Here is an 18,682-nt window from a genome sequence, read left to right as displayed (position 1 = left end):
AAGCTGCTGGCAATGAGGAGCCTGCAACTCCTTAAGCCCCAAGCTTCACCTCTCTGCTGATACCCAGCTCATGGGGAAATTGCTTCTTTTTCCCATAGAAATGGTATCCCTGTGCGGCCACTTGCCCTGGCAGAAAGTGGGGAGCCAAGCAGGAAATTTGAAAATTCTCCTGGATTTCCCTAAAAGTAAAGCTGCCAGCAACTAGGATCCTGCAAGTCATTAGGGCTCCAGATTCCACCTTGCATTCTGATACCCAGACCCCCGGGACAATGACTTCATTTTCCCCATGGAAAATGGCCTCCTTCTGGCCTCTCGCCCTGACCAGGAGGGTAGTTCCCATCAAGACATTTGCAATCTTTGCTGGATTTCTCCAATCTAAAGCTGCCAGTAAGAAGTACCCTGCAAGTCCTTAGTGCCCCAGATGCCACCTTTCATCTGACACCCAGACCCTGGGGAAAGGACTACTTTTTCCCATGGAAAATAGCCTCTCTCTGCGGCCATTTGCCCTGGCACACAGGGCAGTGCCCAGTGAGAAATTTGTTAACTTTGCTGGATTCCTCCACAACTAAAGCTGCCAGGAACTATGAGCTTGCAAGTCCTTAGAGCCCCAAAGGCCACCTTTCATTGATACCCAGACCCTGGGGAAAGGACTTCTTTTTACCATGCAAAATGGGTCCGTTTGAGGCCACTCAGCCTGGCCATCTGCATTGTTCCCTGTGTGAAATTTGCAAACTTTGATGGATTCCTCCACAACTACTGCTGCCAGCATCTGGGAGCTTGCAAGTCCTTAGAGCCCCAAAAGCCACCTTTCATCTGACACCCAGACCCTGGGGACATGACGTCATTTTCCCCATGGAAAATGGGGTCAGTTTGAAGCCACTCGGTATGGCCATCTGCATTGTTCCCGGTGTGAAATTTGCAACCTTTGCTGCATTCCTCCACAACTAAAGCTGCTGGCAACGAGGACCCTGCAACTCCTTAGGGCCCCAAACATCACCTCTCTGCTGATACCCAGCTCATGGGGAAATTGCTTCTTTTTCCATAGAAATGGTATCCCTGTGCGGCCACTTGCCCTGGCAGAAAGTGGGGAGCCAAGCAGGAAATTTGAAAATTCTCCTGACTTTTCCTAAAAGTAAAGCTGCCAGCAACTAGGACCCTGCAAGTCCTTAGAGCCCCAAAGGCCACCTTTCATCTGATACCCAGACCCTGGGACAATGACTGCATTTTCCCCATGGAAAATGGCCTCCATTTCTTGCCTCTCGCCCTGACCAGGAGGGTGGTTCCCAGCAAGAAAATTGCAATCTTTGCTGGATTTATCCAAATCTAAAGCTGCCAGTAAGAAGTACCCTGCAAGTCCTGAGCGCCCAAAGGCCACCTTTCATTTCATTCGCAGACCCTGGGGACATGACTTCTTTATCCCATGGAAATGGGGTCAGTTTGAGGCCACTCGGTATGGCCATCTGCATTGTTCCCTTCGTGAAATTTGCAAACTTTGCTGGATTCCTCTTCAACTAAAGCTGCTGGCAACGAGGAGCCATCAACTCCTTAGGGCCCCAAACATCACCTCTCTGCTGATACCAGCTCATGGGGAAATTACTTCTTTTTCCCATAGAAATGGTATCCCTGTGCGGCCACTTGCCCTGGCAGAAAGTGGGGAGCCAAGCAGGAAATGTGAAAATTCTCCTGGATTTCCCTAAAAGTAAAGCTGCCAGCAACTAGGATCCTGCAAGTCATTAGGGCCCCAGATGCCACCTTTCATCTGATACCCAGACCCTGGGACAATGACTTCATTTTCCCCATGGAAAATGGCCTCCATTTCTGGCCCTCACCCTGACCAGGAGGGTGGTTCCCAGCAAGAAAATTGCAATCTTTGCTGGATTTCTCCAAATCTAAAGCTGCCAGTAAGAAGTACCCTGCAAGTCCTTTGAGCCCTAGATGCCACCTTTCATCTGACACCCAGACCCTGGGGAAAGGACTTCTTTTTACCATTGGGAAATTGCCTCTGTTTGCAGCCACTCACCCTGGCAGAAAGTGGGGAGCCAAGCTAGAATTATGCAATCTTTGCTGTATTTTTCCAAAAGTAAAGCTGGCAGCAACTAGGACCCTGTAAGTACTTAGAGCCCAAAAGCCACCTTGAAAATATTACTAACACCCTGGGTAAAGGATATTTTTCCCATGGAAAATGGCCTTCATTTATGGCCACTTGGCCTGGCAGGCAGGGCATTGCCAAGCGAGAAATTTTCAAACTGTGCTGGATCCTTCCAATAGTAAAGCTGCCAGCAACTAGGAGCTTGCAAGTCCTTAGAGCCCCAGATGCCACCTTTCATTGATACCCAGACCCTGGGGACATGACCTCATTTTCCCCATGGAAAATGGCGTCAGTTTGAGGCCACTCGCCCTGGCCATCTTCATCCTTCCCGGTGTGAAATTTGCAAACTTGGTTGATTTTCCCCAAAACTAAAGCTGCTGGCAATGAGGACCTGCAACTCCTTAGGGCCCCAAACATCACCTCTCTGCTGATACCCAGCTCATGGGGAAATTACTTCTTTTTCCCATAGAAATGGTATCCCTGTGCGGCCACTTGCCCTGGCAGAAAGTGGGGAGCCAAGCAGGAAATGTGAAAAATTCTCCTGGATTTCCCTAAAAGTAAAGCTGCCAGCAACTAGGATCCTGCAAGTCATTAGGGCTCCAGATTCCACCTTGCATCTGATACCCAGACCCTGGGACAATGACTTCATTTTCCCCATTGAAAATGGCCTCCATTTCTGGCCTCTCGCCCTGACCAGGAGGGTAGTTCCCATCAAGACATTTGCAATCTTTGCTGGATTTCTCCAAATCTAAAGCTGCCAGTAAGAAGTACCCTGCAAGTTCTTTGAGTCCCAGATGCCACCTTTCATCTGACACCCAGACCCTAGGGAAAAGACTTCTTTTTCCCATGGAAAATGGGGTCAGTTTGAGGCCATTTCAGTCCATCCCAGTCCAAAACCAGTATAAATCACCCTTCAACCCCTATTTATCTTTTTTTAAAATCCTTTAATCCCTCACAGTCCCTCCCCCCTCCCAGTACAAACCAGTACAAATTGGTACCCCCAGTAAGGTTTCCATGGCTCCCAGTACTGCCTCATTTTCTCCTCCTGCTGCTGGTGCCAGGCAGAGTCTGGGAGGGTGGAGCTTATCTGCCCATGCTGGGACAGGGAACTGGGATGAACTGAGAGCACTGGGAGGGACTGGAAGGGACTGGGAGGCTTCTGGACAGCTACTGATGGGCACTGGGGGTCACTGGAAGGAGACTGGGACTAACTGGGAGGGACTGGGATGTGGCTGGGAGGGACTGATGGAAACTAGAATATACTGAGAAGGGGTTTGTGGGCACTGGATGGGAGTGGGATGTACTGGGAGGAACTGGGAAGTTACTGGTGGACACTGGGGGGTCCTGGGAGCCACCAGGAGGAGACTGGAAGTAACTGGAACGGAACTGGGAGGTCTGGGAGGGGAAACTGGGAGCACTGGGACAAACTAGGAGGGGAAACTGGGAGCACTAGGACAAACTGGGAGGGGATTGTTTCATACTTAGAAGTACTGTGAGGAGACTGGGGAGGACTGGGGAGGACTGGGAGGCACTGGGAGATATTGGAAGGGATTTAGAGAAACTGGGAGCAGTGGAGAGTACTGGGAGGGAACTGAGAAGCACTGGGGAAGAACTGGGAGGGATTGGTGGGCACTGGAAGGGACTGGGACCACTGGGATGGACTGGGAAAATGGTGTTCTGGGAAGGCAACAGCAATAAACTGGGAAGGTACTGGGGGACATTGGGAGGCACTGGTGGCAACTGGAATAGACTGGGAAGGGGTTTGTGGGCACTGGAGGGGACTGGGAGGGACTGGAATATACTGGGAGCTACTGGGAGGAGACTGGGATGGACTGAGAGAAACTGTAAGAGACTAGAGGGTATACTGGGAGCACTGGGATGTGACTGGCAGAGACTGGGAATTGGTTTATGTGGACTGAATAGGACTGGGAGGGATTTGAACATACTGGGACATACTGGGAAGTTACTGGGTGGTAATTGGTGGGCACTGGGAGGAGACTGGGAGTAACTGGAAGGGCAGTGGGAGGGGATGCATGGGGACTGGGATGGACTGGGAGAAACTGGGTGGGGACTGGGAAGTTACTGGGTGGTTAGTGGTGGGCACCAGGGGGTACCAGGAGGGAACTGAGAGGGCACCGGGAGGGACTAGGGAAGGTGCATTGGAAGGTTATTAGGAGGCACTGGGGGAGGAGCGGCCTCCGGGCCCTGCCGCTTCCATTCCCGCGGGGGGGGGGGGAATCCCTAACCATTTCCTCTGCTCGCCGTGGGGGGCCGGGACCTGCAGGCAACGCCGCGGCTCAGGGAGGTCCCGGCGGAGCCCAGCGGATGCCAGGGGCTTTCCGGTGATCCCGGTCCCGGTGAGATTCCCCTCACCCCGCAAACGGGACCCACCGGAGCGGCGGCGGCGGCGGCTGAGGCTGAGGACGGCGCGGGGGCTGTCGGGAGCGGCTGAGGGCGGCGCGGGGCACTGTGGGACACAGCGGCAGGCGCCGCTTTCCGTTCTCCGCGGCAGGCCTCAGTGCTGGCGTGCGGCAGCGCAGCACCAGGGAGGTGATGAGGGCGAAAACGCGGGGTGGGTGGGTCGATCTGGGTGTGTGTGTGTGGAATTAATCCACTATGTCAGAGGTTTATGTCCAAAAAGGAGACAGAGGGGTCCTGTAACTTTATTCGAATAAAGGGGCATTTCCCGTGGGGTCTCTCAGATGGTTGGAGGATGCAGCCTCTCTTTTATCTGAAAATCCCTGCTGCATCACCCTCTTCCTTTTTCCCGCGGCTGAGGTAATCAGAAGGTACAGACTTACCGAATCGCCTGCTCTATGCACCCCCCGTTCGTTATATAAAAGAAAGAAAAACCTACTCATTATTTGACTAAGTCTTTGTTCTCATGCTCTAGGTTCAGGAATTTAACAGGGCCTTGGCTGAGCAACAGTCTGTGTTGATCAGTAACATTCTCTAGAGCTAATAGCTTCCTTTGTTACTTCCCTATCTCTGAGTTCATGGCCCTATCCCCAAGCAGATTCACACTTCTGTTTGTAAAGACACATTCATCTTATTTCTTTCAATCCCTCCTCTTTTATTTTCTTAGTAATTGCCTTTACAAACTTTAAATACCATTGATTTAATCTTTTCTTCCTGGGTCTTCTTTGACCCAATGACATAATTCTGTCCCTGAGTTGTTTGATTTTCCGCAAACTGCTCCTTTTTATGCTAATAGATAATATAATACCATCTGATGTTGAAATGTTCCATTTCTCATGTGACTGGATTTCATTCCATCTGCCTCAATATTTGAACAATCATAAGGAGGGCAGTTGGGGGTCCAACAGTCTAAACCCAAAGGTAAGGTTTATTCACAAATGTTTTTTCCTGCATTTGTGAATAAACGCCCCATCCTTTTTAGGCAATAAATACCTCTTTCAGAACAATGAAGCTGCCATGGACTTCCTTCCTCATCCCAAAATCCCATTCCATTATGGACCTCACTCGGGGTGCTGACCCACCATTTAAGTTTGGCTTGGCTGGCAACCCATGGCCAGCTTTCAGGTCCTCATGCCCCTCCTGACCCAACAATTGCTAAGTTTAAGAACTTTTGCTACTTCTTTTCCTAAGGTGTCGGGTTCGGCTGTCTGTCTCTGCCCCGACACGGGTAGTGTGGTTCTTGGGTGGCACGCGTTTTAAAGGACGAGTCTGGACTCTTCAGCTTTTCGGTCTTCAGGTTGTTTATTATTTCTTATCTACAAAATTTTCTGTCTGCCCAACAGAGGTCTGATCTGCAAGCAGTCACAGGCACTCTCTGACCACCCACAGGGCGGTCATGTCTTTTTATACTAATATCTACGTACACAATATTTACCTTTATTTCCCAATGCTTTTCACCCATGTTGGCAAGTGCACCTTCACCATAAACCAATCCCCAAATGCCAACATCACCACAGGAGATGGAGGACAAGAAGAAGGAAGAAGAAGGACAAGACACGCCCTGATCCCTCCATCTTGTCTCCATAACCCCCCTGTACCCAAAAACCTTAAAATCTATATTTCACTTTCTAAATGTGTCTATTTTATACCTTTTACTCTAAAGTGATTCTCTTGTCCTCAAACTCTTGTTATTTCTGTGGATGGATCAAAATCAAGCCACCAGACACTCTTGGCAACATTCCAGGATTTTCGAGACCCCCAAGGGTTCTCCTGGCATCTCTGGACATCAGGAATGATGTGCTGAGATCCCACATCTCCCCCTTCTGTTTGCACTAAGAAGACTTCTTTGGCAACTTGACTCATGACACGTCTCACACACAAAAAGATGCATGGGACGATGAGCATGAGGACTAAGAGAATTATTAAAATATAAAATCCCATTTTTAAAAACCCTCTCCATAAGGGAGAAAGATCAAAAAATCCCGCCAGATCATCAATCCATGATCCAGTGACTTCGCCTAGTTTCTTTATACTGTCTTTTATGTTTTGAATACTTTCATGAATTGATCTTGAATGATCTGAGAGATTCATGCAGCACATTCCCTCAAACTCTTCACATCCATGTCCATGAGCGAGCAATAGATAATCGATTGCTGCCCTATTTTGCAGAGTTGCCTCTCTCACACTGCTTACGTCTTTTAACATATCACTCAAAGCGAGAGAGATTGATTGAGCATGCTTGCTCAACCAACAACCCATGTGGTCCAGTTGAGTCAAGGCCACCCCCGACGCTGTCTGAGGTGAGAAAATTGCTGCTGCAATTCTCCTTGCCTTGTCCCAAGTGTACACTTCATCATCACAGTCTGCACTGTAATGTTGCAAGGACCTTTTTTCTTTGTGTTTTTGCTCTCTTAACACTTGAAATCTGGTGACAACATTGAAATTCTCCCAATGCTGCATGGACCTCCCTTGGCATTTGCAGGAATGCCGTGCCAAATTCTGTCCCCACAAATTAAAAACAACCCACGTGGCAACTGCACTGGAACCTGGATTGATCCTTTGGCTGTCGTCACTGTGTGATTGCACCAGGCTGATGCGTTTCTATATATTCGTGATTGGTGTGACATCAACACTTTTGTTTGCCCTTGACACATTCGAAATTTCGAATTTCATGCATAGCTCCATTGTTGTGGACCCAAAAATTTCCAGTTCCTGCGGTTCGGTAGAAGCCACAGGTAAAAGATGTGTCCAAGCACACCATTCATTCACAGGATCTTTAATGACCTGCGAAATCTCCATTGGAGAATGTCCTGGAATTGGCCATTCGCTCACTGGCAACCCAACCATGCATGCTGTGAATGGTTTCCCTGGTTTCGAATGTGTCAGGCAGATACTTTCTAAATTTGCTGCCTGGGCTAACGCTTCCCAAACATTTTGTTTTGGCTGACTGACAGGTAGATTTGCTCTATTGCTTAAAGCAACAGATGAAAGCATGAGCATCATGAAGCTCATGACTTCACCCTTATAAAATTTCCTTGTCATGCTCCCACTCAAAGCCACAAAGGAAAAAAACCCCCCAAAGTTTTTATTCTTTTCGTTTTTCTTCCGAGTCGCTGCTCACAACTTGAGTTTCCTCCTCCGTCTGCGTACTCGTTTCTCTGCCTCTGGGATCTGTGCTCTCCTGCTCTCTTCCCCGAAATGGCTTCACGTGCCGCGCTGACACCCACTTCAGCCCTCGCCCTGTGGAAACACAAGCGAAACCCTTGCCCCAAGTGATTAGTTTGAAAGGACCCTCTATTTGTCCTGTCTCTGGGTTTCTGATCAAAACCAAAGGACTCTCCCTTAGTTTTGCCTGAGAGCTGTTTGAAAAATGCCTCACGATTGGCGGATTGGGTTCAGAAGACGAGCTGTTAAGAAAATTCAACACATACAATGCTTTGTTTAATTTCATGTGTGGTGTCGCCTCTGGCTCCCCCCTTTTCTGCCTATCTAAAAGGGATTTCAGGGTGTGATGTGTTCTTTCAATGATTGCCTGACCTGTGGGTGAATGTGGAATGCCAAATGTGTGTCTGACACCCCATTTTTTCAGGAATCTGTCAAGCACCCTGCCTGTATACGTTGGACCATTATCTGTTTTTATTTCTTGAGGCACACCTAATGATGCAAATGCTTGCAAAAAATGTCGACAAGCATGTTCTGCTGTTTCCCCTGCATGTGCTGAAGCAAAGACTGCCCCTGAGAATGTATCTACTGACACATGAACATTTTTGAGTCTCCCAAATGATGGATATTTTGTGACATCTGTTTGCCACAGCTGAAGACTTTGCAGTCCTCGTGGATTGACTGCTCCTGTTGAAGCAGGTGGTTGCACGAGTTGACAATCTGGACAAGCACTAATGATTTCCCTCGCCTGAGTTTTTGTGAGACGAAAGGATTCCATCAGCGCCTGTGCACTCTGATGAAAAAATGCATGACTCAGTCGTGCTTGCTCAAAAATGTCTGGAAGTGTTTGTGAAATGGGCATTGTCAATCTGTCTGCCTGAGCATTCCCTTCCGCTAGAAATCCTGGAAGTGTTGTGTGCGCTCTGATGTGAGTGATGAAATATTCTTCTTTCCTGCTTTCTAGCACTGTTTTCATGCTCACTAGATAGGAATATAAAACTTCATTGCTGACTTCTTTCAAGAGCGAACCTTCCAATCGCTTGACCACACCTGCAACGTATGCAGAGTCCGTGACCAAATTGAGCGGTTGTTGGAACAACTGAAATGCTCGGACAACAGCTGCCAACTCCACAATTTGCGGAGAGCCTTGAACCGTCTTCACGTTTGATTCCCATTCCCCTGTCGTTGAGTTCATCCACGTGATCACCGACTTGTGTGTCTTCCCTGAGCCATCAGTGAACACTGTGATCCCGTCCAGAGGTTCTTCACTTATTTTTGGCTTTGCTCTGTAGCATATTTGCGATTGCAACATTCTATGTTGTGGAAAATTGATTGTGCAAGCTCCTGGAAAAGCTAACAATGCAATTAACAAATCTTTTGATTTCTGCATCGCCCAATCAAAATAATCTTTTTTCAAAGGCAGATAAATTTTTGAAAATTCTCGTCCCGCCATTGTCAGCAATCTTGTTCTCCCCTTCATGATGATCTGTGCTGCCATCTCCAAATCTGTCAGAATTGTCTTTGAAGGCCTATACGGTAGGAAAATCCACTCTATGATTATTAAAGGATCTCTCTGAGATGCGTCCCATTGGAAGATCAAACCATGGAATTGTGCTTTCTTTCCCATCACTGCCAACTGGAAAGGCAACGATTCAACGAATCAATGTGCCTGTCTCTTCTGAATGGCATCTGTAACTTTCTCCAACTCCCTCTTTGCTTCCTTGGTGAGCGTCCTGGGAGATCGAATGTCTGCATCTCCTCTCAAGAGATCAAGCAACGCTGGAATGTCACTGTTTGTGATTCCCAAAATCGACCTCATCCAGTTGATTTCCCTAGAAGTTGTTGTAAATCATGCAGATTGTTGACTCTTGTGCTGATTTCCATCTTTTGAGGCCTTATTGTTTTCTCTGAGATTTTCCACCCTAGATATTTCCAAGGTGCGACCTCCTGAATCTTCGAAACACTGATTTCCAGACCTGCCTTTTGCACTTCTGCAATGACACAGTCACGAGCCTTTTGCAGCTCTTGTTGTGTTGACGCCGCAATGAGCAAATCATCCATATAATGAATGATCCTCACCTTCGGGAACTTCTTCCGCGCTGGCGACAAAGCTCGTGCCACGTACCATTGGCAGATTGTCGGCGAGTTTTTCAGACCCTGAGGAAGGACCACCCAATGGTACCGCTGCAGAGGCGTTTCCTTGTTGATACTTGGAACTGAAAAGGCAAGCCTCGGAGCATCATCCGGATGAAGTGGAATGCTGAAGAAACAGTCCTTGAGGTCAATGACCACAAGCGGCCAATCTCTGGGAATCATCGAAACAGATGGAAGACCCAGCTGAAGCGGTCCCATGTCTTCGAGGACTTCATTGATCTTCCTGAGATCGTGCAACAGCCTCCATTTGCCTGACAGCTTCTTCTTGATGACGAACACTGGAGAATTCCAAGGGCTGTTTGTCGGCTTGATGTGTCCTTTCTGCAACTGTTCCTGGACCAGGGTTTTCAATGCACTCAACTTTTTTCTCTCCAGGGGCCACTGATCCACCCAGACTGGATCATCTGTTTTCCAAGTCAACTTCAATGTGGAGAGTGCCGCAGTGACCCCTACTAAAAATCCACCTCGATCTTCGTGCCCCATTGTGCCAAGAGATCTCGTCCCCAAACTGTGATTGGCTTCTGCACAACGAAAGGACGAATGATCGCCGTCTTGTTTCCTGGTCCCGTGACAACGATGGCATTCTCACTCTGCAGACACAGAGAAACTCCCCCTATGCCTGAGAGCGATCCCAAGGGCGCAATCAAGCTCCAGTTGCGAGGCCAAAAGATGTAGGATATTACTGTGACATCTGCTCCTGTGTCGAGCATGCCTCTGACCTCTATTGTTCTGTCTCCACAAGTTAATTGGCATGTGAGCGTGGGTCGATCTCGACCTATGTGTTTTACCCATAGTGGTATGTATTTCGACATGTTCCCTCAAAGGAAGCCCTTCTTCATCGAAGATTGACATGACTTCAATGGCGTGTGGTGGCAGAGCAAAAGCTCTCGCGATCTGAGTGTTCTCCGCCACGGTCAATGGTGGACGAAGTGCCTTTGCCAGAACTGTCAGTTCCGTATTTTTGTCTGCAGAAACAACTGATGGATAAACAATAAGTCCAAGGATTCTGCTCCTGTCCTGTCCTATTATTAAGAAATCTTGTTTTTTGTATGAATCTCCGCGGATCCCTGTTGGAACCTCCGCATGACCTTCATCCAGAAAGCAAATTAATTTGGAAGTTGCCAGTGTGCACTGTGCCCCTGGTGGAAGGAGTTCTGGGTCGCTTGAGAATCGGCTGAGGAGTTTGCTGAGGGCGTCTGCTTGACGATCCCCGATGACTGTCCTGTTGGTAGTTGTGTCACCGCCATCACTTGTGTCGACGCGCGCTGACGGTTTGTGGGCGCGCTCCTTCTCCCGTTTCCCGGAAGCGGTAGAGGATTCCCTTCCACGTCTGTCTGGGAAAAACATTCTTTCACAGAGTGTCTTCCTCTTCCACACCGCGCACAAAGTGGCTTTGCAGGCTTTTGTGTCTGCACTTGTGTGTGTGCATGTGGACAATTCTTTTTCAAGTGTCCAAACGCCCCACATTTGTAGCATTGTCCTCTTGATGGAGTGCTCTTCTTCTGGATAGTTGCAAGAACTTTATTTATGTTTTCACTCTGTTGTTGGAGTACTTTTTCCAGCATCTTTTCAACCTTGTCCTGATCTTCTGACTGCCTCTCCGGGTTTCTTCTTATCTGTTCTCCCCATTCTCCTCTCAGTTCATCCCTCACGATCGACGCAACGTGCTGAGGTGTTCCCACTCTGCTGCATGCCTCCACCATCTCTGCCAAGGATGGCCGTCCTGGCATTGCGCTGATGACCCGTTGACAATCCGGGTTGGCATTGCCGAAAGCTAGACTTTCCATGAGAGGTTGCTTCGCCTCATCAATCGTCACCTGTCGATCCACAGCTTGCGTGAGTCGATCTATGAAAGATGAGAATGGTTCTGTGGGACCTTGCCTGACGCATGAGAATGGGATGTCCGGAACTCCCGCCGGAGCAATCTGCAAGATTGCTTTGCGTGCTGCTTCTTTGATGTCATTCAACACCCGTCGTGGAAGCCGTGCTGCTTGCTCCACTGGATTGTCATCTGGAGGATCTCCTGCTAGCTGTGCTTCTGTGAGGTTTGCGTTTGGCCCACCTTGATAGCTGGCTCTCAACTCTGTGAGATATCTTCTCCATCTTCTGTCCCAGATAAGACTTTGTGTGTCAGTGAGAATCATCGACACAAGACATCGAATGTCGAATGGCGTGAAATCATACGTATTGAATGTCCCCTTCAGGAGCTGTTTGAAGTACTGCGAATTCAGACCATTGTTCTGAATGGCCTTTGATAAGTCTTTGATCACCTCGTGACCCAACCTTTCCCACCTTGGATTTTGGCCTTGTGCATCATACGTCACTGGCATTATTATGTCTCCTGATCCTCTGATCAAACCCTTTTCTTTTGATAATTCATTCCTAATTTCCTTCCAATCTATTGGTTCTATTGGCTGTTCTTCTTCCTCCTCTGGAAACTCCATTGGCCATTGCCTGCACAATGGAATCGTGGAGGCTCTTGGTGATCCTTCGTTCCGTGTTCTTCGACTTGAGGTCTTTGGTCTTGCTCCTAAATCTGGAAATGAAACTTGAGGCTCTCTTGAACGCGTTCTTTTTGCTGCATCAAAAGACTGCAGGAGATTCTTTGCTGCTTCCGCTGCTGAAAGCATCCATGCTGGAATTCCCTCTCTTGCTGTAATGTGTATCATTTCTTCTTCTTGAGGCTGTGCTTCATCGGAGCTGTCTTCAACTTCATATGATCCTGAAGTTGATGGAATATTATCCTTTTGCTGTGTTGTTTTTGTTTTTGTTTTCTTTAATGTAGCTTTCTTTTTATAAATTGTTGGAAAAAATTGCTGCATTGTCGCAGTTTGGCCAGCAGGTGATGTGGTGGCGCTGTCGAGCAGTTCCGACGTGTCCTGCAATGTGGTCGTCCCTCCACGAGGTGGCGCTGTCGCCTGCCTGGACAACCTTGATGACGACACGAACTCCGTCACTTCCTGCTCGGCAGACTGCAACGCTCGCAGCCGTGTTTGAGACCGAGTTTGCATGGCTGTTAACTGAGCTGACATTGAGGGCTGAATACTTGAATGCTTTTGAGTGGAAGGGGTTTGAACCATAGGATTTGAAACTAAAGGCATCGGTCTCGGAGAGGGGGTGGAGCCCCGGGATGTCGAACCCCGAACGTGGCCCCTCCTTTTCGCCCCAGACGTCACAGAGGATCGGACCCGCCCCCGACCTCGCTCCGCCGGCACTTCCCGCGCATGCGTGCCTTCGGGGACGCCCCCTGCCTCCCCTGGACTGACGTCACTGTCTCCGTCCCGCTCCACCTCCGAAGTCTCCTCCCTATTTTCTGTTCCTGCCCCTCTTCTCCTCCTCCTCTGACGCTGTATCCACACCCCCCGCCGAAGCGTGCAGCCCCCCCCCCCGCGGGTGCCCCCCTTCGCGCTGCAATTCGAGCCGATCTCCTGGTCCAGATTTCCGGGTCTGACGTCACCACCGCGCGTCTCCTGCGTCCCTCCGTGGCAGCTCGCTGGAGCTCTGCAGTTGCTCCGCCCTTGCTGCCCGTGTCTGACGCCGCCGCGCTGGTTTGAAAGTCCTCCCCGGCCGTCCTTTGAGTCTTGCTCGACCCGCGCATTTTTGACACCGCGCTAAATGGAGCCGCCGCTGCTTTCGGCGTTGTGCTCGCAAAAGCCGCACCAGAACCCGTGTCTCCCATCGCCTCCACGCCCCCCCCGCCGGCCGCCGCCGCTTCCGCGCCGCCGCGCCTGCCGCGAGAGAGCGCATCCCCCCTCCCCGCTTGTTCCCTTTGAACCCCCCTCCCCGACTCCGCCACTTTTTCCACCTCCTCTCCCTCTGATTCCTCGATATCGCTAGGAGAAAACTTTATTTCATCAGGGAGTGGAATGGCATCATCTGTGTCTGAGTCAGAGGGTGAAGCCCCCACACTCTCTGGAGTTTCGGGGCGCTTTGGGGTTCCCTTGGGTTTTCGGGATGGTGGGACTGAAGGCAATGACATTTCTCCCGGTCCCCTTTTCTCGGGCACCTTTCCCCCCGGGCTAATTGAGATCAGAGCCAATCTCTGCTTGGAGCCTTGCTCTGGTCCCTCCGCCCTTTTGGGACCCGCAACAACTTGTTGCCTGGCTGACCCTCTCAGCTGAGTCGAGGTCGCCTCTAACATAATTCTTGCTGAAGACAGCAATTTCAAGGCTGTCTTATCATCATTGGTGGCTAGAAAATATAGGTGTCTGTTAATTTCTTGCCAAAAGCCTACTTCAAATAACAACCGTGTTTCTGAGTACGGGTAATTACACCGCACCCACAGCAGTAATTCTCTAAGCTTTTTCTTTGGGATCCCCCTTGTGTGTGTGTCTGCCACGCCCTGTAGGTCGGACAGAATTTCTATTTGTTCCTGGGAAAGTGTACCCCCCATGTTCTTAATTCTTGACCTTCTCACCGAATTCCTGTCGTCAGAGCAGTCCGAAGGCTCCTGGTCTCTGGCCTGCAGGTCACAGGAGATGGATTCGGAGGCGCCTTTTCCGATTCCGATCCGGGCTGTCCTGCTACGAACTTTCTTCGGTGGAGGTGGAGTGCGGTGTTCTCTGCGGCCGCCGCTTCTGCAGATTCTGCTGGCTGCTTTCTGGCTGTTTTCCCAAGGAGTTATCAGTGCTCTCCTGGGAATGAGTCCAGTTCGGGAGCTGCCCACTCGGAGCTTCAAGGCTGCCCCTGTGCAAGAGGTGCACAACAGAGCTCACCGTGGCTCAGCGAATGCTGCCGGATGCTGCTGGATCGCCGGTTGCTGCCGAGTAGCTCACTGGGTCGTCCGCCGGGTGCCCACTGGGTGCCCACCCAGGGACGCCAAATGTCGGGTTCGGCTGTCTGTCTCTGCCCCGACACGGGTAGTGTGGTTCTTGGGTGGCACGCGTTTTAAAGGACGAGTCTGGACTCTTCAGCTTTTCGGTCTTCAGGTTGTTTATTATTTCTTATCTACAAAATTTTCTGTCTGCCCAACAGAGGTCTGATCTGCAAGCAGTCACAGGCACTCTCTGACCACCCACGGGGCGGTCATGTCTTTTTATACTAATATCTACGTACACAATATTTACCTTTATTTCCCAATGCTTTTCACCCATGTTGGCAAGTGCACCTTCACCATAAACCAATCCCCAAATGCCAACATCACCACAGGAGATGGAGGACAAGAAGAAGGAAGAAGAAGGACAAGACACGCCCTGATCCCTCCATCTTGTCTCCATAACCCCCCTGTACCCAAAAACCTTAAAATCTATATTTCACTTTCTAAATGTGTCTATTTTATACCTTTTACTCTAAAGTGATTCTCTTGTCCTCAAACTCTTGTTATTTCTGTGGATGGATCAAAATCAAGCCACCAGACACTCTTGGCAACATTCCAGGATTTTCGAGACCCCCAAGGGTTCTCCTGGCATCTCTGACATCAGGAATGATGTGCTGAGATCCCACACTAAGGCTGCAAATTGATTCTCCCACCTCTGGCCCAACCCTGACTGACAGTATAAACTATTAAGGAAAATATTCTAATAGTGTAATCTAATTATTTAGTCAAATTCTCACATTATCTTCCCCACCACCTGCGGCGAGTGAAGGCCCAGCCAGCGCTGAAGCTGCAGCAGTGGCAGCAAGGCTTGGCCGCAGTGGCTGGAGGTGCCAGAGGAGGGTGGCCAGGATTTCCGAGGGTTGAGCAGAGGATCTGTGGGCAGGCCCAGGGGCTTGGCCCGCTGTGGAGCCCTGGCTGCTGCTGCGTTGCCTTCAGGGCAGGCTCAGGGGCGGCTCCCATGGTCCTGCTGCAGGCGGGAAGTGCAAATCTCCGGGGCTTCAGAGCCCCTGAGGCCAGGCTGAGGGGTCCCCCCGTGTTCAGCTGTGCTGGCGGCTGTTTCTGGCCTCAGGGACACTTGGCATGGGCCCCTTGGCCACCAGTGGTGCTGCTCTGCACTCCTTAGGCAGGAGCCGATGTCCTGGATGGGTGTTGGCAACAGCAAAGTCCCAGGGCAGGCTCTGTGCCAGCCCAGCTTCCTGTGGGAGAGATTTCACAAGAGACAGGATTCTGGCCACGGACTGCCTTAAATGTACATCCCTTATCTCCACCCTGCTCTAGGTGGAGAATTACCAGGGTAAGGAATTCCAGACATCAATTCCAAGGGAGATAATTGAATATCTGCCCTGGGTCTGTCTCTTCTTTTTGCCATAGCCAATGGCAAAAGCTGTACCCATGGTATCTTGGTTCCTATTTCTAGCTTCAAAAGGTGTTTCTTTATTTCTTCACTCATTTTTTTTTTCTACCTGACCTGAGCTCTGGGGGTGCCAGGAGGTATGGAGGTTCCGTTGTATTCCTAAACCAGTCATAACCCCTTCAAGAGTTTTTCCTGTAAAATGAGTTCCTCTGCCTGAGTCTATTGCATCCATGATCCCATATCTTCAAATTATTTGTTCTAAAAATACTTTTATAACTGATCCTGTAGTTGCTGAAGCAGTTGGAAATGCTTCTGGCCACCCTGTTAGCTGACATGCTGTTACCAGAAGATATTTAAGCCTTCCCACTTGGGGCATTCTGGTAAAAGCCACCTAGCATCTTTGGAAGGCACACAGGACAAGCCCTAAGGCCTCCCTCCTCTGGCAAGTTTCTTTTTTTTTAACTTGGTGTTATGAAAAACAACTGCTCACTTTGAAAATTTAAAACGTTTATTAAACCTTGACAAAAATACAACAAAAGGACTACATAAGGAAAATTTCACAGCATTGGGAACTACCCTTGTGGATACCACATGGCCAGTTCATCTTCAAGATGGATGCTCAGTCTTTTATACCCCTGGGGGTTGCATCAGCCAATCCTGGCCCCTCCCAAAGTCTGTCAGTCAGCTCTTCTTTGCCATTTATTGGTGGAGACTGCTTTCTTGTAGCTTGATTGGAGGTCAGGTGTTGCCATGCCACACCCCCTAAGCAGCAAGCTTCCATTCCTAACTGTCCAGTGCAAGGGAGATGTGCACGCCTTCTTTCTACCTGTCTTAGACAGCAATACAGAGGGGGGGAAAGGGAACTATGGGGAGAACAGAGGACATCTAAACTGGAATAACATAACAATACATCACTAAAGCTTTTATTAATATTCACACAATAGTCATCCCTTAATTGCAAGAGCCAATTATCTCATTATCTACCTATAACAGTGTCTAGTGGATGTTTTTTTATCTCACAGAGTTTTTGGGGTTCATTGTTTTGTTTTTGGTCCGGGATGGTTGCTGCTCCAGGAGTATTGCAATGAGTGGGAGCCAGGTTGGGGTTTCCAGAGAGAGTTTGGGGCAGGGTGTGGGCAGCTCCTTTCCATCCCAGCCAGCTGCTGGAGTGGCCACACTGCTGGTGTTTTTGGCCAGGGATCCTGCTGCTTCTGTTGGTTCTGTCTGTTTCTTTTTGTTTCTTTTCCTTTGGCACTGTGACTGGGCTTGCTGGCTTGCTTCTCTGCTGCTTGGGAGCCCAGAGCCGGTGCGTGCTGTGGCAGGAGTGGAAACACCCCGTTCCCCACCAGGGGCTACCTCCTCTGCACAAGTCCAGACCCCAGGACCAGCCATTGCCGGTGAGAAATTTCAGGGAGCAATTCCCTGTCCAGCCCCACTGTTCTCTGCCACTGCTTCAGAGCTTCTTGACAGACTGTAACCCAACACCTGGACACCCCACAGCTTCGGGCAGGGCCCTGGAGTTTCTGCTGCCTCTCGCTTGCTGCCCTGGGAGAGCCTGCCCTGCCATTCCAGCTTGCTGCTCCTGAAGTTCTGGCTATAGCTCCTGTTGCTATCCCGAGGGGGCACTGGGACCAGCTGCCCTGGGGGGTTTGTAAAGGAAATCCCTTTTCCATCCATTAATTTCAAAATTATAATAATTATGAGGGAAGGGGGTCGTATTCTCCATTTCTAGGTTCCAGCCTTCCTTGGCCAACACGTCTTTCAAACCTTGGTGTTAGCACAAATCAAGCAACCTTTAGGAGCTTGTTTTGCCATACCAAAAATACCCAAGGCAGGACATCTTGAGGAAGGCTTCTGCCAATCCTCAGGAACTCCAAGGGCTCCCTGCATGGAGCTGTTTCAATATTTGTAAGGCCGGAGGCTTTGGTATCCATCCCTGGCAGTGTGGAGGAGTAGGGGAGCCTGGAGATGAGCAGGGTCCAGGAGATGAAAGGGTCGCCAAGAGAGGGGTGAGCCTCAAGTGCCTGGACTGGGGGGAGCGAGGGACCCTGGGAGCCAAAGCAGAATTAAGGGAGAAGTGTGGTAGGCATAGGGACAGGCGTTCGGAAGATTTCGGGCTGTGACGGAAAATTACAGGAATCCTTCTACCCCTCTCCCCATAGATAAGGATCACCCTTGGAATGTAGCCAAACGTGTAGCCCCCCTAACCTATGCATGCCAGTAACTTTCCACTCCATACTAACCCTAGAAAGTATAGCCAAACCCCTGTCTGACGTAGAGAAGCCCCTTAGTCCATAAATACCCTCGAGACCCCTCAATAAACACCTTTAACCGTCCACCACATTGGTGTCAGCGTCCGTTATTGGCCACGAGGGATCCCAAGGAGGAGATCGCAGTGCTGGACTCCGATACCAGGTCATCGCGGCCTTCACAAGAAGGCAACATAGTGGTGCTGAAACCCGGGACCGGGAACGAGTCCGGGCGTCAGGAGTACTCCTGGCCAGGGGACAGCACTCAACGCCGGAACGGCTATAGCAAAGAAGGGGGATGTCCCAGGACCCGCGATTCGTATGGAAGCGATAGCGAAGGTCGTAAGTTTGATACATATGCAATGGGGAATCAAATGTGAGCTCAAGAATTTTAATCTCGCATTGACGAGACTCTTAGAGCTTGGGGTCGTTAATCGACC

General features: G+C 49.8%; 1 long non-coding RNA gene across 1 annotated transcript; it reads left to right on the top strand.

Annotated features, from left to right (window-relative positions):
* The first annotated feature begins 4,556 nt into the window (after positions 1-4,556).
* Positions 4,557-18,334, top strand: LOC129047048 (uncharacterized). The gene is made up of 2 exons (XR_008509016.1): positions 4,557-5,698; positions 15,272-18,334. It is a non-coding gene; the product is annotated as an uncharacterized LOC129047048 (long non-coding RNA).
* Positions 18,335-18,682: the final 348 nt, after the last annotated feature.

Source organism: Molothrus ater, chromosome 33, assembly GCF_012460135.2.
Source record: "Molothrus ater isolate BHLD 08-10-18 breed brown headed cowbird chromosome 33, BPBGC_Mater_1.1, whole genome shotgun sequence".
Classification (NCBI taxonomy): domain Eukaryota; kingdom Metazoa; phylum Chordata; class Aves; order Passeriformes; family Icteridae; genus Molothrus; species Molothrus ater.
Note: the sequence above shows the minus strand (reverse complement) of the source record. Positions and strands in the feature narration are given on the sequence as shown.